Source organism: Desmodus rotundus, chromosome 4, assembly GCF_022682495.2.
Source record: "Desmodus rotundus isolate HL8 chromosome 4, HLdesRot8A.1, whole genome shotgun sequence".
Classification (NCBI taxonomy): Eukaryota; Metazoa; Chordata; class Mammalia; order Chiroptera; family Phyllostomidae; genus Desmodus; species Desmodus rotundus.
In genome coordinates, this window is record NC_071390.1 from 159,112,519 (window position 1) to 159,140,019 (window position 27,501).

Consider the following 27,501-nt stretch of genomic DNA (forward strand, 5'->3'; position numbering starts at 1 on the left):
AGTAGCCCTTGGAGAAGAGGGACTCAATTTGTCCTTCTGCTCAATGTACATGAGGAATGACATTGAAGTCATGGACGGTCTACCATCAACAGCACGTGTGCAGCAGGGTCTGCTTTACAAATGAGACAAGCCGGAGTTTCCCACAACATCCCAAGTGCTGTGCTTCCACCAATCCCTGTGCCAACATGTCTGAACACACCGGGGGAGAAATACACCCTCTTCACGCAGAAGTACAACGAGAACAGTTAGAACCTAAAAATAACTGTCACTGCCCTTGTTCTGCTGCTGTATGGGTAAAAAGTACCGTGACCTTGAATGGATTTGGGGGTTGCTGCTCCAAGAAACGCTGAGCCAAATGGGCATGGATGTGAAGGATACACAGCGACCCTATGATCCAGCAATTCGTCTCCTAGATATTACCCAAGAGAAATGAAAATGTATATCCACGTAAAAGCCCCATACTGGAGACAACCCAAATGTTCACCAACAGCATGATCCCCTGCGGTGCAGTCTTACAATGAAATACTAATGAGCAATAAAGAAATGAGCTCCTGATGTACGCAACGGCATGGATGAAACTACAACACATGCTCAGTAAAAGAAGCCTTACACAAAAAGAGGAGGTACTTACGGGAGGTGTGACCATTTACATGAAGCCCTGAATAGGCTTAATTACTCTGCGGTGATAAAAAGAAGTCAGAATAGTGACTGACTCCACGGGGCGGGGCACAAGAATTCATTGGGCAGGGGCCTGGGAATTTTCCTGGGGTGGTAATATTCTCTCTCTATGTCTTGATGGGGAGTTGGGTCACACAGTTGTATTCAGCAGCCCAAACTCACCCAATAATTCACTTAGATTTGTGCATTTCACTGCATGTAAATTATGCCAGAGGAAGGGGAGTGGGGAAAGAAGAAGAAGAACTGTAAATAAAAACTGAACTCAGTTAACAAAATACATGCTGAAATGCCTGAAATGAACTGGAGTCTGCAACGTACTCTAAGATGCAGTTAAAACAACTGGAGTTAAAAACACAGGGTGATTGATGGACAGTGAGGTGGTCAGATGTGCTAAAGTTACAAAATGTTAATTGTGGACTCTACGTGGTCAGCGTTGTTCATGAGCAATTCTCTCAACTTTTCTGTACCTTGAAACTTTTTGTGCTAAGAAATGTGAGGGTATGTAGGAATGTCTTCTTGCCTTTTTGAAAGATTTCATTAGCCTTTGGGCAAAGAAAGCTACTGCAAAACATACTTCATAAGGTTCTTGCCCTATTTTAATAAATGGATCTTAAAACATCACACATAGCATCTCTATTCCAGGAATGATGACCATCGGTCACTACCACCGCCACCACCACCATTTTGGGACCACTGGGGCTGTCCCAGGCACTACGCCAATCACTTTACACATGTTATCCTCACGTAGAGAAGTCAACAGCTTTCTTTATTGTTTAACAAACAGCTCTAGGCTGAGTCCCACCTTCAGAACTTCCAGACAGCCGGGACGAGAACAAACAGATGTCCAAGAGAAGGTCATGTCTGTGATGCTGGGTATTTTTAGCAAGATGCATTATTTAAATAGGTTATGAAGGTATGGGACAGCGTGATGTGTAGTTTTAGGGACAGTCAGCTGAACTAGAGAAGAAAAACATATTTTAGAAAGATGACACATACTATAAGCCATAAAAAGGAAAAGTAATTTCAATCCAGTTTCTATGGAGGGAGAAGCCTTTTTCCTGTTCTCTTTTTTCTTGAGCTCATGTCCAATGCCATATGATAGTGTCACCTGGCAAAGGGGTGTGACAAAGGCTGTCCAGACTTGGCACCTCCAGCTCTTTTGTGGCTTTCCTTTCTCAATAACCCTTTGACAAACGCCAGGTGTTTCAAAGGCTGGCTTTTTCCTTGTTTGATCTCAGTGTTTCTTGCTAAGAATGATTATATGTCCCCGAGTGTCAATAAATAAGTGGTTTCAGTGTAGCTTTTTGGAGTACATTTCCCTAAAGGCTGCTTGGTGGCATGCGTGGGATTGGTTTGGTTTTGTGTGAAACTAGGAAATAAACAATGTAATTACCAGGCTGCATAGTCCCCACGAATCCTGATACCTGCAGGGCCACACAGGTGACAAGAAAGCAGGGTAAAATATTCTTCACCCAAAACCAGAAGTCAGAGGCTCTGCACTTGAACTTTGCTGACAAAATGCCAAGGCGCCGAAGTGCAGAAGCCGGATTTGAACTAAAGAGATCTCAGGAGCAGTGGAGCAGCTGCGGCAGCACTGCAAAGGATATACGAGCTACACACACATCTACTAGGAAGAAGAAAGGACAAGCCGGCCTTGAACAAAGACAGATGCGTTCCTGATTAACTTTATTCTGAGGTACTGATACAGGCTGTAAGTCCACACCTAATTCATGAATCAGTGCCTGACACTACTGGCTGCGAACAGGGGACATGTACCAGAATGAACCGGTTATAGCAACCCCACGTTGAACTGGGACAGGTTAGTTAGCCACGGCAAGTGGAATAGGGAAACCGAGACAGACAGTTCAACAGCCAAGCAGTTTACAGCCATCTGGTAAATTGAAAAATCCTATCTTCCCATAAGCAAGGAAACTGAAGAGTAAATGGCTACACTTCTCCCCAAGCAGAGGGTAAACAGCTTTAAAGCGCCAGCTCAGGGAGAGAGATAGATGACAGAAATCCATTCAGTGCCATTGGCACCAACCATACTCCAGGACGAATGACATCAGGGGAATGTATCTATTTTGGTACATCAGCATAAAACTGATGAACAATCTATTGAGATCCTCCCCTAAAATTCCCGCCTTTAGAAATTAGGACCCTCAAGTCAAAGACCCAGCACAGCTTCTCTCCAGAGCCCACCCACACCTTCTTCCCTCTCGAGCGCGCATCTGTACATTTCTCTCCTAGACTCTGGGGCTCCCGTAAGACTTGCAACTAGGGGAGCACCGGGCAGTGGCAGCTTATCCCAGGCATACCCCTGAATCTGTCTCCAGGGCCTCCTTTACTCTGACTCTCCAGTGAGCTCTCAGAAGCCCTGCCATGGCTCACTTCTTCCCCATAACATTGTTAGAGAGCCAAAGGAAAGCACCGCCTGAGCTCTCTCCTTTTGCTTCCTCTAAGCCCTTCCTTTGTTCCACCCTCTCCCGCTGATTATGAGAGCAAACAGGCTCTCAAAATCACCCGGGCTAGTGTTGTGAGATCTCTCCTGCACACAGTAAGAACCTGCACGTTACCCTACTGGCTGGCCCTAGGCTGACCAGCTCCAGGCCCGGTCCCTTCCGGGCGGCAGAACAAGTTCAGGGAGATCTGTTCATTTCTATCTATTTTTATGGACACCCCCCAACCCCCAACACACACCATCCTGCTATTAGGGAGAGAGAGTGTTCTTTCTTAAAGGAGGGTCAAACAATCTCTCCTTGGGAAGTAGCTGACCGATGTGCAAACCAAGCAGACCAGTGTTCACCTGGGCTTAGGTGCTCTGCTGCTTCAGGTGAGACGCTGGTCTTACCCGATTAGAAGGAAAAAAAAAAAAATCCAGTTACACGGTCTTCACATACATTGGGAAATCACTCAGTTCCTGGCATCCGGGTTCCAAAAGGCAGCAGGCAAGCTCTGAGACTTAATGGGACTGAGGAAAAAAAGAAGTATGGCTCCGTTCTTCACATAAATTGTATATAATCAGCAAATGTGCGGGCAGTTTTTATTGGTTTGTGATTCATTTGCGACTTAATTCCAGTAAAGATGATGTGATGACATTTAAAAGCTTGGCTGAAACTAGAAACACTGGAATGGCCGAAGGGGCCTTTGGTGGCGAACACAGAAGATAAAATGACACGTAAAATACTATTCACTCTTCAGGTGGTTTTAGGAGCTGCTGGCCCACTGTTCCCACTTTGCCGCCGCCATGTGACTCCTCTCCCAGTCCGACGGTACGCGGAAGTGACGGTCTTTCCTGCACAATCTCCTCAGCCATTTTCGCAGGATGAGAAGCAGAAAAGTTGAATGCCTCGCTTTCTGAGCAGAGAGTGAAGTCAGGGTTTAAACATCAGTTCCCCTGTACCTCATAACCTGCTCGCCCCACACGCCCCACCCCACACAGAACAGACCTGGCTACACGCACGCCGGCCCAGCAGAGTGGAGCAGACCGGTGTTCACCTGGCCTTCGGCGCTCTGCTGCTTCAGGGTGCGATGCTGCTCTCACCTGGTTAGAAGAAAAGTCCTCGCACTCGCTCTTTCCTCCGGTAACGTCGCCTTTGATCTGGGAATGGGGCTGATGACAGGAATACTGTTTGCTGCATTTTTCTTATCCTTGGTAAGTGTTTTAGGGGGTTACTAATAAAAAATGTGAGTGACAAACCTTTCCAGTGTGTTTAGGGACTTTGCCATGGAGCGTGCTGCTGATGGAGGCATTTTAGGACCACTCTTCATGACAAAGGACCACCAGACCTTGGATGTGGAGTAGGACGTGGGTGCTCAATGGTGGCACCAGCTGTTGAAGAGAAGTTTGTGCTTCTGGGGTAGTTCGGGCTGAACTGTGTCCCTCTGAAATTTGTATGTTTGAAGCTGTAACCCTCAGCGCCTCAGAATGTGGCTGTTTGGAGAGAGAACCTTTAAAGAGGTGACTGAGGGAAAATGAGGCCCTTGAGGCGGGGGAGGAGCTAATCCATCTGACTAGTGTCCCTATTAGAGAGAAGATTAGGGCACACACGCTGCACTCAGTCCTCGGGATGACCGTGCAAAGAGTCAGCAAGGTGGTGGCCACGTGCAGGAGAGAGCCATCCTGCTGAGACCTTGACTTTGGACTTCTAACTTCTGATACTATGAGAAAATATGTTTCTGTTGCTTTAGCTACACAGTCTGGCATTTCATGATAACAGCCCCAGCAGTCTAACACAGGAGTTTAAAAAAATGTGAAGAGCCCTGATTGGTGTGGTTTAATTGGTTGTGTGCCATCCTGCAAAGTGAAGGGTCACCGGTTCGATTCCCAGTCAGGGCACAAGCCTGGGTTGTGGGGTAGGTCCCTGGTCAGGGTGCTCGCGAGAGGCAACTGATCAATGTTTCTCTCTCACGTCAATGTTTCTCTTCCGCCCTTTCCCTCTCTCTAAAAATAAATAAGTAAAATCTTTTTAAAAATGTGAAGAATACCTGGAATTGTCTAAAGTAAAAGCTCGCTTAGGTTAACTCAGGGTTGTCTGAAATATGTTCCCAGGAAGTAAGTCGCTGTTACCAGAAAAAGAAAAGGCGGATTCAGGGCTCGGATGATCCAGGGCAGCCCTGGTTGGACAGGGAGCTTTCTTTGCTGTAGAACCAACCACTCGGAGACTCCAGTGTGCCGCTGCCCATATCAGCAGCATGAGTCACACCGTGTGGGCGTCTCCCACGACACCTTTCCTTCCCTCGCTTTTCATTTCCAATCATTGCCTGATGAATTTATCTTTCAAATGTTTTTTTAAACTATTAGTTTCCTTGTATTTGAACCCTCAATGAAAGCTGGACTATACCAACAATACCCGACAATTTTATTTTCTCAGTGTTTCTCGAATTAGGTCACTTCCCTCTACTGAGCTGCCATTGAAACTGCCACCGGGTCAACTGCAGAATCTTCCCGAGGGGCCTGCCCACTCTGTGCTCTCCAGTCAGTTTTCCGCAACACAGGGTGAATGACACCAGCTCCCAGACTTTAAACACACTTCAGTAGCTTTCCATTGCTCCTAAGATGAGCAGACAGATTCCTACGCAGGTTTTCAGACTTTCTTGAACCACCTTCGTCTCTGGGTTGCAGCTTCACCGTCTTCTTTCAGTCCCACATTGCTCTGCTCTGCTCACCAAACGGCCTCTGCTCATGCGGCCCCTCTTCCTGGTGAACTCCCCATCTCCTTTACTGCCTTTATTGGTTCCAATCCCTCTAGCACTGATTGACATTGCACTTGTCACCATGGAAAATTTACATTTGCGTGACTCTTTGGTTAATACCTGGACCTCCCTCTCCTACACTGAAAACTCTGAGTATATGGAATATCTTTTGTGAAATACCTAATTAATTTATTGATTAAGGTTTGGGGAAGGCACATCTGGAACACAATGTGAGGAATTTTCACGAAGGAAGAAGATGAGCAGGGTTGAAGGAGGAAGGTTTTGCGCTATTTGCTGTCACTTAGCACCCTTTGAAATAAATCGCCCATGTGAGAAGTTGAGTAAGGAGAGGATGTGATATTGGGTCTTAGTCCTGGAGATGTATGTGGATGCTTAACCTTTTTTTAATTTTTGATTTTGAAAATTTTCAAACCTTCCAACAACTTGAAAGACCAGTATAATGAAGAGCCACACTTTTAGTGCTTTTATGTCCTCCCACAGAGCTGTTACTTTTTGCTTTTCTGTGGACAGTAGTTCTGGCCATGCCTTCAGAAAGCGACAAGGCTACGTAACTAGATCACAAGCGCCCATACTTCAGGAAGGCTACCCATGCTCACTGGCAAAGGACTAATCACCGACTCTTTGGGGCTTCATCTTAAATGAGGCACTGTGGGAGATAAAAAGATATTTATGGGACATACTTAAAAAAATTTATAACCATTTGGGAAAATAACACTTTCACATGAAAGAATAACCAGCAATAAAAAACAATAGGTACGGGTTGAATGAAGGGGGGACAAGGAGCTGAGAGTTCCTTCAGAGAATGGGATTGCTTCTAGTTACGCTTCTTCATGGAAAAGGAGTCCCTGTCTAAAGTAGCACAGCTTGCTACCAACTCTTTTCCTGGTAGTAAGAGTCCAATTCGGGACAATAATTTTATGAGATCAATTACAAATAAGCATTGCAAACAAACCAAAGTGTTAGCGGTATGATTCTTTTCAAAGCAATATTTATAATTATTTTAGTTCTTTACTGGAAGTACAATCGAAAGCTAGGGGACATATGTGTTCCTTTAAGGGCCAGCCTTAGCTTGGTGGACTTAAGCCAAATAATTAATCCATTTTTTCCCCTAACAAAGAATAGGCTATTATATTCAACTGAAGTATTAAGTCAGCCGCACACTAAGACCTGCCCCAGGGAAAATGCGGTTCCAGTGACCCAGCTCCTAGGCCTGCGGATCTGGCCAGCGCTTCCTTCATAACCCATTACTTCCAGGGTTCCGCATCTAGGCTCAGAGACATTGGAAGAGGTAAATAATGAATCAGATCACAACCTGATACAAATGTGAAAATTACAGGAAGAGAAACATCATGTAAATGGTGGGGTGGGGTGGGCGAGGTCACTAATATGCAAAGTTGGTGGGAGTGTGTTTTTCAGTTCACACAGGCTGTGACCGCCTTTGGGCACTATCTAACCTACGCCAGGCCTTTACAAAGACAGATCTTCGGGTCTCAGGGTCATTTTAGAGGCGGTTCTGCTAAAGTGCAGTTCACACATGCACTTGGCGTGAGAGCTTGGTACTCTAAAACCTCAGTTCTGGTTCAGATTTTCCCACCTGGAAAGGAGTCAGGAAGGGACATTGCTCTCGGAGTCAGAGGGTTACTCGTGTAAAAAACAATGAAAATACTAAACAAAGATTGGAGCTGAAGCTTTTTTGTTTTTGTACACGGGGAAACTGCAGCTGTCGGCAGGGAAGATACTCGAAAGCTCCCAGCAAGTCAAAGTCCAGGGATTTGGGGGCACATCTGTGGCAGGTAATTAACAGACATCTACGGTCTACCGACCTCTTCTCTAAAACTTTTAAGCGTGAAAGGTTACTGAAGTTTCTTAGAAGTTTGCCACTTTATTATTTTGTAACAGTTTTATCGAGCTATAATTCACATATCTCACCATTCAGCCACTTAATGTGTACAAATCAATGGTGTCTAATATATTCACAGAGTTGTGCAACCACCACCACAATCAATTTCAGAACATTTTCATCATCCCCTCCATGAAATACTATACCCTTTAGCCACAAATTCCCGATCCCCCATCATCCTCAGCCCTAAGCAATCACCACCCTCCTTTTCCTTTCTGCATTCGCCTATTCTGGACCTTTCGTGTGAATGGAATCATATAATGTGCGGCCTTTTCTACCTGGCTGCTTTCACTTAGCATGATATTTTCAAGGTTCATCCACGTTGTACGTAGCATGTATCATGCCTTTCTATGGCCATATAATAGTCTATTGTATGGATATTTCACATTTTATTTGCCCATTCACCAGGCAACGGACATTTGAATTGTTTTCAATCTTTGGCTCTATGAATAATGCTGCTATGAACATCCGTCTGCAAGTTTTTCTGTGAACATATGTTTTCATTTTTTCTTGGAGCAGAACTTTTCTAGGAGTGGAATTGCTGAGTAATGTAGGAATTCTATGTTTATTTAACCTTTGAAGAAACACCCAGACTATTTTCCAGAGCGGATGCACCAGCTGTGGACAGGGGTTCCGCTTGTCCACATCCTTGTTGCCACTTGTTATCACCCACCTTTTTAATCACAGCCATTCGCAGGGTGGCTTTCATGCAGGGGCGCGCCTTTAAGAATTCTCCGCTTACAGAAATCTGACAAGTTCACCTGCAGAATTTCTTCACATATGCACTGGGTTGATACCTAGCTTCTAGGCTGACAGCCCTCCCATGTATGTGTCAGAACATTATTATCCCAATTGTACAAAGCAATCGAGGCTCACGCAGGTTAGGAAGCCCTAGAGCTGGGATTTGAATGGCTACTCTGCATACATAAACTCATCAGGATCAATTTAGGTAATGAAGTAACTGAAATTTACACAATTAAAGCATCTAGTAATGATGAGTAAGACATTGAAGGACTTGGCTTTTGGATTGTACTGGTGTCTGTTGAGAGAAGAAGGAACAGAGAAGCGATTTCTGTGGCCACAGAGCAATTTAAAGGCGTGCTTGAGGCTAAGCAGTCCCCCATCGCTTGGGGTAAATTGTTGTCTGTATCACCCCACCTGGACAGTGAGAACATTAACTGTCCCAGGGGTATGGTGACAAGTAGCATTGAAACATGTGCTATTTACCTTTGCCTTTTGGCCTGTGCCCTTGAGAGAATGAGGCCAGTTTCTCCTGAATCACTACATTCTCTGAATGTGGTTAGATAGGTTATTTCAGTTTTGTGATTTTTTTCTCTGATGTATAATATGGTGCTTTTCTTGTACTCCTTGTAGTTAAGGAAACATTATTTTGCAATAAAAACTACTTTGAATTTTGGCCAAAATCATGAGCAATTCTGGAAATGAAACCCTGCTAGGAAAAAGGTCCCATGCACTGCAACCCCTTTCTGGCAGCCTATTCTGTGGCATGGCGTATGTAATTACTGTGTCTTTATCTAGGCTCTTCCCAATTTCCCCACTCGTACATGTGACTCCGTTAGACAGAAGAGCTCAAGGAGGCTGATCTTCTAAATTATTCGTAAACATTGCTAACGGTGGTTAAAATATAGGATATTCCATTATTAGGATACTTTTATCTTCTAATTAGATTTATTGATATGACATTGGTTAGTGACATTATAGAAATTTCAAGTGTACAATTCTGTAATACATCTATATATTGCATTGTGTGCTCACCGAAGGTGCTTGTTGTATTTTTATATATAATTTTCTGAAGAGAAACTATACTAAAGTTCTCCAACTTCAAGAATCCTAACAAAAACAGCCTTCTATGTTGGGGTGGGATAGAGTTCATTTGGGAATGAGAGAAATAGACTCAAATGCTCATTATTTTTTAAAAGTTTATTTTGAGAAAAGGATCTGGTTATCTCCATCTTTAGCTTGTACTTGGCAGCTCTGTTTCCAGGGTTTATCCTCCAGGGGGGTGAGGAGGTGGGGCTGGGGGTAGGGTGGGTGTGGATAAGATAGCAGTTCCAGCTTTCCCACTCTTACTACCGTATTTTGCCGTGTATAATGTGCACTTTTTTGCCCAAATTTTTGTGGGAAAAATAAGGATGTGCATTATACATAGGTAGTACTAATTCCATATCTATATAAATGTTTTTAATTCTTTTATTTATGCTTATGCATTAAGTGTAATTCTAGAAAGCTGTAACAATATCTGTATGTGTAATTTGGTCACAATATTAGTGACAAAATAATGCCCTGGAATAAGATAATTGGCTTTGTTTCTAAATAGAAATAAACACAAAACTGAATTAAAAAATTAAAACAAAAGATCTTTTTATCTTGAAAGTTTGAGCCAAAAATGTGGGTGCCCATTGTACACGGCAAATATGGTAATTTTGTGCTAGGGTTCAAGTGCTCAGCAGTAGACATATTGTTTCTATGAACTGTATAAAGTAGTGGGAATGAGGAAATGTGAGGAGGATGATTTCTCAATTTTATTTCTTAAAAGGCTCTGTTGTGACTGCATTTCCTCTAAACCCACGTTCTGTGCCCAGTGCGACCGACACACACCCTTCTTAGTCTGGAGGTATATGGAAAGACCGGGAATGTTTTCTCTCAACTGGCAGTAAGCCAAGCAGGAGAGTTGGAGAAGTGACTGCTGATGCATCTTTAACAAGAGACAGGACTGATCTTTGAAATCACTAAGCCTTGGTATTTTGACCCGTGTAAAAGGTGAAGTGGGTTCTCTTATAAGGAAGTGGAAGAAAGTCTACTAAATGCTTATAGACTGATTTCTGAGTTTCTAAGCCTCACTCAGTCTTCACAGTCACACAGCGATGCCACCGCGTGAAAGTCAGTCTGACGAGGTGGAGCCCAGTGGGAAAGATGCTGCTCTGCAGGCGGTGGGTAACACCGGGGAGGCCGTCTGCTGGCCGAGAGGGGGGCTCTGGAGTCACACCACTTGACTGAGTCCCCACTTTGTCATTCACAGGCTCTGTCACTTTGAACTGCTGGCTTGCCCTCTCTGATCCCACTCCTTTAAGCTAAATACGTACATAAATCACTTTGAATGCTGGGCAGACAGTAGGTGCTCAATAAACGGCAGTTCTTTCTGCTCTTCTGACAAAGATTTTAACAAACACCAACATGATATGGGGCCTTCCCCCTCTGCTCATCCAAAAACCTGTACTCATGTCATTGTGTATCATATTTGGCCTCCGCATTCACTGATGGGGGTTTTCAGGGCCTGCTGTTGTCAGGGAGTGGGCACCAAGGAGCCAAAGATGCCTACGCCACAGTCCCGGCCCTGGGGGCAAGGACACCTAGATGATGTCAACAGCTGAAACGGCAACAAGAGGGAGAGGAGATTGGTGGGGGTGGGGTGGGGCAGGGATGGATTCAATCCCAGATGGGTTAAGTTGAGAGGGGTCCTGGATCTGCTCTGCGGGGAGCTGTTTCTAAGGGTCCTGTAGCAGTGTCAGGGGAGCAGGGCTGGAGGAGTGCATAGGAGCTGGGAGCTGGGAGCTGGGAGCCTGGAGTGTGCTCACACTGTGACCCTGCCAGAGGTGGGGCAGGGGCCGGAGCAGTGGGAAGGACTGAGGGTGAGGTGGGAGCCCAGAGGTACCAATGCTTGAGAGCAGAAGCTGGTGACAGGGGTTTTGGTGTATCTCTCAGGGCCCCCCAAAATAGAATGTATGACTATTTAGGTTTTTTGACTAATATTTAACTTACTAAATAAATTAAACTACAATCCAAAAATGTAGTTTTCTCTTGAGTTGGGATCAACTACAAATCTTACATTCTATTTAAAATGCTCTAAATGTTGTCAATCTTTTTAAGAGTGATTTTTCAACTTGATTAATTAAAGTAAAAAACATTTTAAGTATTTCAGTTTTCTGACTAATAAACAAATCCTTCCCTGGTACATAAGTCATTTTGTAAAACTAATAAATTAAACTCATAAATAAGGTGAATCTTCAATTCTCTTAAACATTTTGATCCAGTGTAAAACAGCAATGTTCTCTCAAAAGTTTCAACTTAATGATCCAAAGTCTAAATCAATCACCTAGTGACATACTTTAAAGTAGAACCACAAGGCTAAATCATATTAATTAATAAATTGTCTTGAAAACTATGAGTATTATAAAAAGAAAAAACTGTGAATATTGTATATATTTAAAGTATTAAATACAGACATTTACACAGACTTATCTGAGATTTTAAATACTCTGAGTTTTATTTAGTGCGTCATATTTATACTTCATTCTAAACTGTCCAGGGTTAAAACACTGTCTTGTAAGGAATTTGTTTTGATATGGAATCCAAATCTGACAAAAGGCTCCATCCTCTCATCTCTGTCCCCAAGTTCCAATGACCAGTGACCTAACTCTCTAGCCCTTTTTGATTCTCCACCTGCCACACAGGCTGCCTTGCCAACTGACCCAAAACAATGGATCCAGTCACCTTTTAATTCTACTCTGAATTCTTTGTTCACCTTCCTTGATCACAGAGTCATAACTCACTGGACCTGCGCCTGGATTGGGCTACACCAGCTTCCTCTGATAAAGGTGGCAGAGGAGTAGGGACTGGAGTGAGGAATGCGGTAGTACCCTAGGAGTCAAAGGAGAGAGTTTCAAAAAGGAAGGCTTCAGCAATGCCAGTAGTTTGATATGCAGCAGGAAGTTCGTAAGATAAAAGGATGAAACGGGACTATTAGATTTAATGGCCATACATTTAAATTTAGGATCCACATTTCATCACTGAAATTTTCATGCCATGATGTGAGCAGAAAACAAATAGCTTCTTATTAGGAGTGAACAGGAAGTGAAACATTGGAAATTGCAATTAAAGGCAGGAATGACTCTTTATAAGACTTTTCAACTTAATATATTTCAATAAGGAAAACAGTGATAGGGAGAGAAGGAAAAAGAGGGGGAGGGAAGGGGAGAGACACAGAAAGAGAGAGAGAGACAGAGAGAGGGAGAGGCAGAGAGCCAAAAAGCAGAGGAATGAGGCTCAAACGAAGAAATATTTGTTTTGTATTTTATTTTTAAAAAAATGATGAGTGTTTTTACCAAAGAGAGTTGACTCCTTTGTCGGGGGAGGGAGGAGTGCTGAGTGGGAGAGTCAGGACAGAGGCAGGATGAGCCCTTGAAGCCTTCGGTGGAGGACAGGGGCTCACAGTAGAGGAGCGCTGGTGAAAAGGTTGACCTCGAAGAGGAAGCGCACACCTTGCCCTGTGAGAATGGAGGGAATGAGGAAGGGACTGATAGGGAGGCAGATAACTGTGTGCATGCAGGTGGAGCAGGAAGTTGAGGTAACTCAGCCTAGAACTGCCTGAATCGGGCTTGCCCAGGGCCAGTCTGGCAGGGACACAGCATGCAGACAAAACCCGGGCTGGGATGATGACAGCTTCAGAAATGGCCCAAAAGAAGCCACCACAGCTTCCCAGGGGGGTAGCAGCTCATAAGAATCACAGATCAGAGAAGAGATCCTGAGGTTTCTATTCAACTCGGTTTAGAAAGTGAGATGGGTGAAGACATGCTTAAGAGCAGTTTCTAGCACCTCTTAAAGTAGAAGCCGGGTCTCCTGGCCCCCAGAATCACACTTCCCACCCTCCATCCCCGCCTCTCTCTCTCTCTCTCTCTTACTTACACACACACACACACACACACACTCCTCTCCTACCTGCTGGCTGAGTTTCCCTCATTCGTCTGCTCTGGGCACAGTCACTTGCCCTGAAAATCCTTCCCTGACCTCTCTTCCCTTCTCATCTAAGTCAGACCCCATGAGGGCTGTTGCACACCATTTGTCTTTCTTTTGTGGCACCACGATTGGGAATTCTACTTTTTATTTATGCGATTATTAAGTGTACCTTTTCCCAGCAGCTACTATAAGCCACATGAGGACAAGGATTTCTCTCGTTACGTCTGTATGCAGGCCAGCACACAGCTCCGTGCCTGCCTCAATACATGTGAAAAATGGATGTGTACGGCAAGCACAAGCATTTTATTTGCAAATTCCAGTTTTGCATTTGTGAAAAATGTCCCCTGTGGGGTTCCAGAAAGGTGACTTACACTGATTCTATAGGTCGGGCATATATATGGAAAATGCTTAATACGTATTTGTTGAGTGAATAAGAAATTCTGCACTATTGAAATTTTAATTTCCCTAAGGAAAAAAAAATACCTTGCCTCCAAGCCATTATTGAAAGATTAAAGATATTACTGAAAGATGAAAAACAACTATTTAAACAAGCAAAATTAAGATTTTCCGAGCAATGTTATTTAGAATAAATATTAGAGTTCATCAGTACTTTTTGAAAAACTGATTTATAGTGAAAAAACTGATCATACAACTAGGGTAGCCTTAGGGATCACAGACAAGGAGAAAACTCCATGTTTAACTCCTGAAGCTTCATACTTTTGAATATCTGAGAGACATCTCTTAGATCTGACTCTCAGATAGTAAATAAATTTACCAGTTTTTAGTGCAAAATTCATGCACGTGAGAACATTTAGAAAGACATCCCCAAGGAGTTGCTTACCACCTCTCTCAGGAAAGGAAATTCATGAACACATGAGTTAAGATTATAGGCAAATATTTTTCCATGTCCCACCCAAAGCAAACATATGAAAATAGACACTTCAAGGACAATTATAAAATATCTCCAAATTTAAAGACACAGCATCCTTTTCTGCTTTGTTTTCCCTCTATACTTTCATCAGAAGTAAATATTCTTCAATCAGTCCCAAATGAGAAGTTCTAGCAGGAAAACATTTTGACTGTGATGGAATTAATTTTTTCCTTATATATTTTTACATTCTGAAGCAAAAAAAAAAAAAAGAAAACCACATGGAAGGTACTCCAATGTTTGCTAATTATAGATGTTAAGAGACATCGCTGAATCTACCTTGTCTAGGCTTTAATTACACCTACACACCCTTACATTCTAATTCTTTCAGGGAAGTTCTAACTTCCAATGGAGGCTGTCATAATCCCCATTAACAACCCCAGTGTCCCACTGTCTAGACACACAAACTGCGTCTCCCCAAATGTCACAGTGTTAGCCTAAGAATGCTGTGCTAATATTCATTTGGGCAAGTTTCGGGGAACATTAATCCTTGAGTTTTCAGGGCAGACTATTTTCAATCTATCCTGTTGTCCATCTAACATGTTTTGCATTTTAATAGAAAATTTGGTGACTACAGCTCATACCAAGATTACTATCGGTCAGGTAGGTTATTGCTCAGCCTGGCCACAGAGGAAAAGCACAGTGGGAAACATAACCTTTTCCAGGTATTTTGGAAGGCACACACACATGGCCCAGGACCGGGCTGGAAGGGTATCACACCAACTCTCTAATAACTCCTCCAGGGCTCACCGCTCCTGTTTCTAGGAATTTCTGACTCTAAGATCTGTTGAATTGTGGTTTATTCATATTCCTTCCGGTTCCATTTGTAATGAAGGCCCCCTGGTTATTCCCTCATGGAAGGGCTGACATTCTCCCCTTTCCCCACTCTCAGCCTCTGTGTGAGGCTAGTATTCAAGAAGCTAAACTTCTGCATTTGTGAAAAGCATGATATGAGCTTTCTGAAAGGCAGACATATTGCTGACCAAGGGGGAAATAATTATTAGTACTTTAAATTTATGGGGGTTTTTTTCATCACATCACAGTACTAGGTTTCTGAATATAATTTAAAGGCACATCGCAGTTGTGATACTTAACTACTTTTGTTTTTTCCAAATTTTAAGATGTGTAAATGCATTACATGGGTAATGTAAATACTTAAAGCATTGTGAACACACAATTAGCAATAGGACAAACTGGTTTGAGAGTGTAAAACTAAACTTTATATAAATGTGTGTATGTGTGTAAGCCTAAAAAAATAAAACATGGTAATTAAAAAAAATGGAAAACTTTAAGATACGGAAACTGCTGAGTTGAAATAAATGAATAAAACACTGGAAACAAGCTCACCAAGTTTGCAAAATGGGAGAATAGTTTCCGAAAGACTGGGGCCCATTTAGGTGATGAACAGCAGATGTCAAGCGGTAGTTCAGTGTAGACAATAGTGTTCTGATTAGCTCCGGGGGAGAAGGGGAAAAGGATTGGGCGCCAAGGCAGGAAAGCCGAAGAGCCCGTAACAGACTGGGGCATGTAACTCCCTGGTAACTGCTGGTCTCAGGACAAGATAGTTCTCTACCCTTGCTTCTGCCAGTGAATCCTGATCCAGAAGAGTCCAGTTTGGGGGCCACTGCCACCGGAGGGTGGACAATCTGAAACACTGCTCAGGGCCCACAATCAGGCCAGGGGTGGCCGTGATTCTGTAAGATAAGAAACAGTCCCTGAAACAAACTCGCTGAAAAGGGCCTTTGGGAGTCCTACAAGCGAGAGTTCTGAAGACAGCTGGGGGAGATCACTGAGATCATCAACTAATTAAAAGAACCCTGGAATAGCACGCCATCGGCTGCAGGAAGTTTAGGATACTGGCATTTTGCTGCAGCAGAAGGGTACTCACCGACCCTCCCTTACATCCAGAGCCCATTTTCCCAGCATAACCAATTAAGCAACGCAGCCCAGTGCCCCTAGCTTATCCTTACCGTGCGTGGTGGTTTCTGTGTGAGGGGCTGGGGAAGGAAGCTGTGTGAGTGCCACTCAAGGGTGGGAGTCTTTCTCCTCCCTGAATTTCAGTTCTGCCTCTTGGGCCTGAAGTCTAAGGAAAGTTAGTTGATTGCTTTTAATGACCGTTTTACAGTAGGTTGAACTTGATACTGGACCCTGCCTGTCTCAGGGTCAGCACATGATTTTATTGAAGGAAAAAGACAGATTTATTCACTTCACAGTCCAATAAAAGCCAAGTTATTCATAGTTACAGTGAGTGCTAGAGAAGACTTAGCTTATAGTAGAAAGGATTCTAGACTGAGAGTTAGCATGTCCCTGGATTCTCATCTTGGCCTTGCTATTAATTTAGAGTCACGTGACATTGGCCAAGCCATTAACCTCTTTGCGCCTCAGTGTCCTCAGATGGGAAATGGAGATGCTGAACCAACTGACCCCTTTGTGGACCTAACACTCTGGAAGGAACGTGGTCGGTGTGTTCGGAGGAGGGAGAAATCATCGTGGGGTCCAACGATCAGCGGTTTTCATGACAGAAATAGGGCAGTCTGCTCATTTCCTGCCAAGTCAGATTTCTCAGTTGCAAAATAAAGCCAGAGTACAGAAATGTCTAATGTACATTGAAAATGCCCCTGATAATCTCTGCCTTACAGATAGTCACCATTAGAAATTCTTTTCTCCCAGGTATTTTACTTGTAAGTGCTAATTATAATCATTACTACTGCTAAGTCATGAGGGGGGGACCCCAAAACCCTGGAATTTGTTTATATTAAAAATTGTGTATTCATTCTTACATGTTTAAACTTTGGTCAGTCACTTTCAAAGTACTCTCCATTTGATGCAATACACCTATCAAGACTTTTTTCCCACTGCTCAGAGCACTTTTTGGACTCATCGATTTTGATGCCTTTTAGTGCTTTTGCTGTTCTTTTTGTTTCCCCTCTTCTACATCGGCATAACGTTTCCCTTTGAGGACTTTTCTCATCCAGGGAAACAAAAAAAAAGTTGCTCTGGGCAAGATGGGGTGAATGGGGAGGGTGGAGCACGAGGGTCATGCCAGTTTTGGTTAAGACTGCTGAACACTCAGCGTGGTGTGAGCAGGTGTGCTCAGAAATCCCCCATCATGAAATGGGCAAACGTGTTGAAAGAGTCTTCAAAAAAATTCACTGAAGCCGAATGCAGCCTCTCACAACAATGCCAGCTGGTACACTGATACAGATGGGTTCCTAGAACTCTCACCTGGCAGGGGAAGCTTGCACTACAAGGGGCCCACCCTCCAGAAGATAATTCTGTAAGTGCTCATTGAAATCATTACTAATTGTATTAATATGGAACACTAAGTTCATGCTTCTTCAACAAATTTTAAAAAATTTAAGATTATATCCTGGACATCTTTCCACCATGTCATCACATATATACTTCATTTTCCCCATCAGGACAGGGTAGTGCACTGTATCTACAAATCATACCTCATTTAACTATTGTATACTGGCAACACACAAATTGTCTCTTTTTTCTTTTTTTTATCACAAACAACACTATAACAAAATTATTTGTATCCCCTGTCCCCTGTCCCAAAACTCGACCCGGACACCTCCTCCCTCACTTCCCATTTCCCATCCACCACCAGGTTCCAGTCATTTCACCTAATCTCTCAGGAACCCACCTGCTTCTCCCCAGTTACACCCCCTTTATTCAAGTGGGAGTCAGCACCATGTACACGGTACCTCCTTAACTGGTTTCCTCTCCCCCAAGTCTGGCTTTTGGTTGACCAAACTGCAGCCAGAGATGAAAATCTCATAACTTTCCAGTTTACAACCTTCAATAGCTTCTCACTGTTCTTAAGATAAAGAGCATTGCCTTATAATGGTTGTATTATCTGTAATTCACTTTGAAATATGTCAGCAGAGACAGTCTGAGCTTTATGAGTGTGATTTTAATCTGTACCTTAGGCTGTAAATTAAAGGAGCTGCCCCAATCAAGTACATGCACTTCAGAGATGACTAGTAGGAAAGCTATTATCTGAGGGCCGCACACAGTCCAGAGGTGGTTTCTACGGTGATGTTAGCTTCTCAATCGCAAACCAGCGCGAAGGACTTTCTCAATTAGCAAATGGATGTTAGAGGTTATTTTTTGGTGGTGGGGGGTGAGGGGGGGTGCAGGTAGGTGGAGAAGAGTTTAGCAAAGATAAATGGTGAAGGGAGGAGACTGACTGGGGAGGCCAAACACACAATACCGTGTATAGATGATTTGTTGTAGAACTGTGCACCTGAAGCCTGTATAATTTTGTTAACCAGTGTCACCAATAAATTCAATAAAAAGGAAAAAAAGAAGAAATTTTTCCTTGGCGAAGTCAGTTTTGTATAAGATGTGTGGATTGTCTAGACATGCTGTGCAGAGGTGTCCAACCCCTTCATGGGCCGCAGGCGGCCCAGGATGGCTATGAATGTGGCCCAACACAAAACTGTAAATTTACTTCAAACCTTTTTTTTTTTGCTCATCAGTTTTTGTTAGTGTTTGTGTATTCAACGTGTAGTCCAAGCCAGCTCTTCTTCCTCCAGTGTGGCCCAGACGTGCCAAAAGGCTGGACACCCCTGGAGGCATTCCCACCCTTGTATCATCCTGCAGAGGCCAGCAATCCAATAACCTGTGGTTACGACAGTTCCCAATGCCCGGCGCTAAAAATTGCCTTGTCCAGTGGTGAGCTCCAGGGCTTCTCTGCTTAAACTCTTAGATTAGCTCAGCCCTGCCTCCAAAGAGTGTCGCACTGCCTCCACAGAACTATCCATGGGATCCTGGGCTGGCCAAAAAGTCTGCTCAGTTTTTTCTGTAAAATAAAAGACACATTTTTTTATATTTACCAATAACTTTATTGATTTGGATGTTTTGAGTATGTCGGCTATCTCCCACGTGGTATAACATTGAGTGTTCTCAATTAATGTCTCAATGTGATCGCTATCAGCTTCACCTGGTCTACCTGACTGTGGAGCATCGTCCAGAGAGGAATCTCCAGCAGGAAACTTTGCAAAGCACTTTTGACACGTTCAATCCGTCACGGCCTGTTCTCCACACACTGCACAAATCTTTTTTTGCATTTCAGTTGTGTTTTTACCTTTCTTGAAATAAAATGCCGAAAACATTACATATCTTCTTCCATCTTCAATATTAAAATGGCTACACAAAAATTCACCAATTTTGATTAGTTTTTTAAAAAATGCACATTGATATGACAGCTGTGACAATATGATCTAACAGAATTGTTTTGAATGAAGTTAAGACAACTACTAGAGCCATCATATGGAAAAAACCAAACAAACTTTTTGGCCAACCCAATATATAATTGTAGAAGCTAAAAGAACAGAAAACGGGACCTCACTAATCTTACAAAACAGGATACGTGATTTTTTGATTCCTGCTTACTAATTAATGTGTTGAATGGTGCCTGAGATTTGCTTTTGGACCAAGGCTGTGAGGAAGGAGACCTTTACCCTCACACACGTCTAAATATCCGAGGTTTCAACACCCACCCCCTAAAAAATCCTACATAAAGAAGAAGGGCCAGACTGGCTGAGGTCAGATTACCGCACGTGTCCGAGGAAGGTCTGCTTGATCTCACTTCCACCTACCGTCTCCCTCTCCCTCCAGGAACTCGGCCACCACAGGAGTGTGAGCAAACTGCCTGTATTCCCATGGCCCACGACCCCCTCCGCCTGGTTAGATCCCTCTCATCTGTCCTCAGGGGAGCCCTTCCTGCCTCTCAGACAGGTGACAGCTCCCAGGCCACCCTGCATGGTGCCCGGGACCCCTCCCTGCTGTCCCTACGGGAATGCAGTGACAAGTCTGTGTGATTAATGTGTCAACACCTACGGGATGGTGTCCAGGTCCACTTTGTTCACCTTTGCACCCCTACCACCTGCACAGCCTCTGTGTGTTCCACAGAAGATCATTTAGATTTTAGCCTATACAGCATTACAGGGGAAGGGAGGAAGCTTTTTATGTCACTAAGTGGTGTGGGCCCTCCACAGTAAAAACAGTTTCTAATGTATGTATTTAAATCCAACTTAACTTAAAGAGTGAAGGATGAAGACTATATAAAAGACCACAGGCAAGGCAATGGCCTTTTCTTTTAAATACAATAAATGCCACCTTACTTATTTTGAAAATCCCTCATAGAAATGAGGGCCAGGGAAAAATCACCTTCCTCACCTCTCATTTCTCCGTATTTCAGAGTTTCCTCTCATCTGGACTCACAGAATGATCATTTGGGCAGGTCAGGAAGTTCTGCTTTCCTAGACGGCTCCACTCTTACTTTGCTTCCCCAGACTAAGTCATGGCCACCCTCTTACCTCGTCACTGAGGGAACATGGCATTGTGGCTACATTTCGCCCCTGAATTTTGTACAGGGAGCCTTTACAGCTACCCACGGTCCAAACCTCTCATTTCACATTCGAGAAAACCAAAGGCCACAGAGGCTGGGAATCCATTTTGGTAAACATATTGCTAAGTTCAGGCACACTCTAGGGGAAGCAGTCAGTCAGCTTTCTAGTTTTATAGAGAAGGAAGCGGAACCCCAGGGGGATTACAGGAAATTCCTCCTGAGCTCCCACAACAAATGGAAGAGCCAGGATTCGCACCAGAGGAGAGAGTCCGGCCCTCATTCCAGTCTCCTCTGGGAGAGTGGCTCATGGGTTCATGCCTCTGAGACCCCCTGCAGAAGTGCAGCGGCCCCCATGGCTCAGGGAGGGATGAAGACACAACTCCACCCCAGGTTTCTTTTCAAAGGGCTCTCAGAAATTATGTAGATGGTGAGCACCAGCAAACACAGGGGGTAGAGAGATTTAATGGGACCAAACGCGCATATGATGCTGTCATCTGTGTTTGGGAGGATGATCCTGGTGATTTCTGACTTTTGGGCGTGTGTGTACATGGGCCGCACCCAGTTGCACCCGCCATTAGGGGCCTGCAAAGTGCTAGGGTGGCAAATTCTTGAGTTTTTATTTGTTTGCTTATTTTGCTTCTTGTTTGTCTAATTAACTCTTACAGGACAACTGTCTCTCAAGGGTTGCAATTTCTGCTAAATCATGTCAATTATTTAGCAGAAAACCTACTTTAGCAGAAATTGCAAGCCCACGTTAGCTTTATTATTGTTCTTATGTGAAAGTCACACTCCTTTGTCCCATTAAATCTTTGAATTTAGGCAGGGTATTAAATTAAAAAACAAGCCCCTAGCTGTCTCCACACCAGTGGGCTGTGACTTCTCTGACTGCCTTTGGGGGCCGGCTCACCTACCCAGAGCCGCAGCTTAGCCCTGTGCTTTGGCACCAGAAGGCAATGCATGTATCATAGAGACTATAACAGAGACAGAACCCATTTTACGGTGGGTACGGGGGGCGGGGGCGGGCCTCCAGCCGTGGTCTTCTGAGACTGCGCCTCTGCCTGGGCTGCAGTGTATTTCTGAAGCTTTTGTTCCGTCCACTCCTAGAACACTTGGCTTCCTTCACCAAAACCCAATCCCAGTGAGAATCATAAAACCTGCCAGGTCAAGTTTAAAAGAGAATGCAGATAAATTGTGCTTTGTAAACTAGATCTTCACTGTCTCGCCAGTGAATTCTGTTTTATGATTCTCTTCAGCAATGACTGCGGTAGTAAATGCACTTGGCTACACACTAGGTAGCCAGCAAACCAGGATCCAATCCCAGGTTGTCTAGACTTTAAAATGGGAGCTTTCCCAACTCCCCACAGGGCGGACAGAGGCTGGGACACAGGGAAGGGAACTTCCCTGAAGCAGTTTAGCACAGTGTAGGGCTCAGGTTTAGAAACAAGGGGTCCTGCTCTAGTTTTGTTTCCAATGTGTGGGGTACCCTTGAACCCCTTCTACCCAGGCCTCAGTCTTCTTGTCCACACAACCAGGTGTTTTGAACCCTTTGGGGTCATGGTTCTGTAATCTATGGACTTTCTTTTTTTCTTTTTTGCACCTCAGCTTAAGAACAGGCCTAAAAATGTATTCGGAAAAAATCAAAATCTTTTTTATCACTCAAAGCATCAAACGAAAAGCTTCAGAAGAGCTCACATCATTTGAAATATAAAGTATAATAAGTATAATTTGTTGCCATTGGGATCAATATATGGAAAGAAAACATGAGGAAGCCAGGTGAGGAAAGAAACATTTTTTTTCTGAGGCATTTTCAAGTTTCTATGAAATAGGTACTTCGAAATCATCCTCACACATTTTCGAGCACCTCTCTGACTTTGGTACAGTGTATATGGAAAATAAAATAAGACCCAAAATGGGCCAGATCAAAAGTCCCCCCAAAGGCCAAATAAAACCCCTGCAGAGTGCTTCAGTGCACGGACAGAAGACTGGGCTCGGAGTCCAGACCCGGGTTTGAGTAGTGACTGACACCGCTAAATCTCAGTGTCCTTACCTGTGAAAGGGGCACGATAACCCCACCTGGATAGCTGTCCGTGGGGCAGTTGGGAGGTATAATGGACAGAAGAACTATATAAAAAACTGTTTTGTTACAACTCACTACTTGCCAAACCATTCTCACTTATACTTGGGAAATTTACCTGAGCATGCAGATCTGGGACTTCAGTGTTTGAACTGCCTCTTGGCAAAACCACCGGCATCACCAAAATGAATCTTCTTTTTCAGTAGTAAAGAAACACAGGCAAAGGTACTATGCCAAGCTCAAGGCTGGGGAACAACCCAGAGCTTGGCAGTCCAGAACCATCTTCGCTTCCTCTCTTACTTTCCTTAGAATCCGATTTGGCATCAAGTCCTGTGGGGTGTGCTTTGAAATGCCTCCCAGCTGGGACCATTGGCCTCTTATTTCTCCGCATCTCTGCCTGAGTCTGAGCGGTCCTCACAGCATGCCTGGGGGACAGGAACGTCCCATCATTCTCCCCTCCAGGACCTCCTCAGGGCCTTCTGATAGGCCTTTCTGGAAAAAAGCAGACTTCCTTCTACACCACCAATGAACTTGCCCTTGCAGAAGCCCTGTCTAGTCCGGGAATTCCTTCATCTGCCTGCAGATTCCAGCCTCAGGGCCTGTGCTCTTGCTGTTTTCCCTGCCTGGAAGGTTCTTTCACTAGCCCCTCTTATTACCATTCCCCCTGCTCCCTACAGTGCCTGCTTCTCAGACTTCACTGTGCTTAGGAACAACCTGGGATCTTGTTCAAATGCTGGTTCTGATAAGACTGCACTTGTAACCAGTTCCCAGGTGCGCACCACTCGGGTTCCGCCACTCATCCTCTGCATCCCCTCAGTCAGACTAATGTGCTTGGGTTTCAGTTTCTTCACCTGTAACATGGGAATTCTGCCTTCACTTCTGGAGCTGAGGTGAGACTTAAGTTAGGTAAGTTAGATAAAGTGCTCTAAAGGGGGGGTAGATTGCAAAGATGGCCACAATTCTCCTGGATGGCCACCCCTCCTGGACCCTCACAATTCTTTCGACTTGCTCTTGAAATAGACTGGTAGAGAAGCAACTTGTGTGCGCTTCAGGCTAGGTCCCAATGCTCCCCGCTTCCATGGTTGCTCTTCCAACTACACTGGGGCTGCCTAATGTTGGGGGGCAGGAGGCCCTGCTCCCCAGCTGACTCAGCCGGCAGTCAGCCAATACACAGAGGCAGAGCCACCCTGGGGACCCCAGGTGCATAAGGAAGCCTGGAAAAGACCAGCCCCAAACTGTTGACCCACAAAGTCATAAACTACATAAATGGTGCTTGCTTTAAGCTATTAGGTTTAGAGTGGTTTGTTAGGCAAATGATACTGTAAATGTAAATAATTTTTCCATAAACAGTGGCTGTAATATTTTAAGAAAAAGGCACTTAAGAGAAAAAGAATTTTCCATACCAGTAAAATTTGCACTTTTTGGTTAGCGTAGGAAGATAACTGAACTGGGAGTTGGGGTTCCTTAGATTCTGGTTCCGGTGCATTTTCCAACGGGCAGCTTCAATACCTTGGACATATCATTTAAGCTTTTTGAGCCTCATTTTTTTTCTAGCTCTAAAAATGTTTGAAGGTGCATTTTTCCAAAATGCAATGCTTATTTCCTTGCTAACACATAGTCCTGAGTCCAGTTTTCTTTTCTTGCGGACTTAGGTTTTAATCACAGACAACCGTCCCTGCATTGCCCTCTCCATTCGGCCAGCTGGTTTTGGCTACAATTCACACTTAATCATAGTAGCCACACGCTGAACCTGCAAGGTGGGCTTCCTTGTTGCGGACCAGGAACTTGGATAGCCAAGCTCATTGGGAATCAAACGGTAAATATGCGATACCACGGAAGTCCTAGTGAGGCTCTCTCCACACGAGGATCCGAGAGTATGCAGCTCGGAACTGTTTGCAGGCGCCGGTGGGCTTCTTTTGTTCCCTTCTAGGTGTAGTAAATACTCTGGAGGACTGAGGGTGTGTAGTCTGAGAACCAAATAAGAAGGATACCATTGTACAAACATCCAGTACACATCAAATCTGCCTTTAGCACACATCGGTACCCCCAGATAGGTACTCAAATGGGTGGGAGATTTAACACCAAAATTAAAGGACATTTCAAAACTCGTGTGTGCACAGATTCAACTCTGGGACTAACAAACAAGTGAATTACAACTATACCCAAATACCTGTTATATTAAAAAGCTGTACACATGGCCATGGGGCAATAACCAAGGAGAGTTTTCTTCCCTTCCAGGCATTCGGTGACTCCAGTGTCACCACTAGCGTCAGCACTGGAGTCCCCACTCTGACACCACTCTCCTGCAGCAGTAACAACACAGTCTCCTCTGTGACCTACAGCAGGCCGTGTTGTGACCAGCTGAAAAGAAGAGGCTGTTCTACTGCCCACCGTCACTACTGTCACACAGTCGAAGCTCAGGTATTTTTATTCCTAGAAGCTAAATCAGAGAACACGGATACAATACGAGGGCGACACGTTATCTTAACTCTGCCTTCAGATGTGTATGTTTAGGTCTACATAAAGAGGCACTAGGTTGTTCAAAATGCGAAATACATTTGGCTCATTCTTTCCCCAAAACTTTTTCCTGTGGTGGAAACACAGTACGTGGGGCCCACCGGGATTTTAGTCAGTAAGGAAAGCATTGCAATAAAACGTGGCTCATGGTTATCTACAGGGACCAAACGTATTCTGAAATGATATATAAATTATTGTAACTTCAGAGATTGAGCCGGCTAATATCTTCTCTGAGTTAGTATCCTAAATACCTTTCCCTTCTAATTATCATTTGAACCAATTCACTTCTCCCTCTCATGTGGAGTTTTACAGAAGCGACTTTGCTTGTATCTTCCCCACTTAGCTCTTCCCACTGCAGCCTGGGACTTTCTAAAATACAGGCCTGCTCTGCTCCAAGTCCTCCACAGCTTCTCTGGAGACTGGCAGATGAAGGCAAGGACTGTGTCCCCAGCACCTCACTGTGGGGCTGGAGTCTCTGGGTGCCTCCAAGGCCAGGCAAGGGTTTCATTTCATTCTAGCGAGCCGCTTGTCCTCTGAACCTTCAGTGCTAGGGCTGAGATTTGCGACATGATATTCTTTTTGTCTTATGCAACTCAGGAGTGTCTTTTCTAAGATGCTTGAAGACTCTGAGTCAGTATTTCAAGTTCTTTTAAGTACCTGCTTAAGGGCACATGTTCATCCAATGGGTGTGTTATAAGTGTGTTTTACAATAGGGTCATTTTGATGACATATATTCCTTCTGAAGATTCCAGACTCTGTGGGACATGCTCAGGGTACACAGAGATAAAAGATTTCCTTTTATTTTTCTACACAGCATTCACGTGGTAAGCAGACAGAAAGAGGGCTACAACTGGGTGACTCATCTGACCTGCGGATGGCTGAAGGCTGACGTCTGCCCTCCCTTATCAACTCCTTTTTTCTAAATATCCAGAAATTTTATCTGCAACTAGATAATCAATCTAAAGACCAAAAAGGGATGAAAAAAAAAAAAAAAGAAAGGCACGACAGGTACTATTTAACCAAGACATCCCCAAAGAGCCCCAGATTCAGGGTGGTTGGAAAAATTGTGAAACTAGGGGAGTTTGAAACGTTCCAGGTGGAGGAAAGCCAGCTGCGGGGAGGCTGGTATTCAGTTATTCGGAAACTGGGGTCCATTCCAAGAAGCACAGTCAATGGGCTCTTGGGCACCAGGGCAGGGCAGTTCCAAGAGCCAGAGGGCAGGGCCTGCTGTGCCCTTGCGCTGGGACTGGATTCTGGCCAGAGCTTAGCCAGGTAGTGGTTTTAGGCTCACAGAGGCACGAGGTAAGAAGTCAGAGGAATCCTTCTATTTTTCAGGTTCATGAACATATTTCATTGGTATACAAGTTTTTGTTTTAAATTCCGGATATGCAAAAGCTCTTAGTACACAGCTAAGATTGCTCACGTTTATCCTTCCATGTCATTACTACCTGAATCTTTAGCCATTGGGGAGGACCAGGGGCTGGGGCAGGTGCCGTGAGAGAGGCGCTTATCACATAGCTGCTGAGGAAGAGCAGGATCAGAATGGACGGACAAAAATAACTAAATAACTAAATAAATAAGGTGAGCCCTGCCTTCCTTTATCAGCGTCTGTTCCACCTCTCCTCTGAGGGCAAGGCAGCTTCCTGTGACGGACTCTTGGCAGTTCAGGTAAACGTAAGTAGCCGCAGAACTCTACCTTTAGCGCTTCAGATTGTGTCAGTGAGCTGCCTGGTGACTGGCACGGTGTTCTGCGGGCAGGTTGTTGTTTAGCCTTGAAAGGGTTTAACATCTGTCTCCTCCTTAAAACAGTATTAGCTGAAGGGTTAAATGTGGGAATAAGTGGCGAATATACATTCTATTGTTTCTCAAAGCAGCAACCAATGTCCATTTCTTTCTCATTCAACTCTCAACTGTTGCTCATCTTTCCCCAGCTACTTCTCCTTCCAACAGCTTGGTTACAACCCACCCAGGACACCCACAAGTCACAGTGAGACGTGTCACCAGTAATTCCCTCTTTGAAGTGACGGGTAGAAAACACCCATCTTTAACGATTTTGAGCCCCCGCGTGG

The 27,501-nt window shown here is 44.2% G+C and overlaps 1 protein-coding gene across 6 annotated transcripts in view; it reads right to left on the reverse strand.

The window, feature by feature from the left end:
- The window catches only part of PGCKA1 (PDCD10 and GCKIII kinases associated 1), a 73,439-nt gene that overhangs the window by 44,733 nt on the left and 1,205 nt on the right, over window positions 1-27,501 (reverse strand). The window lies entirely within an intron of this gene.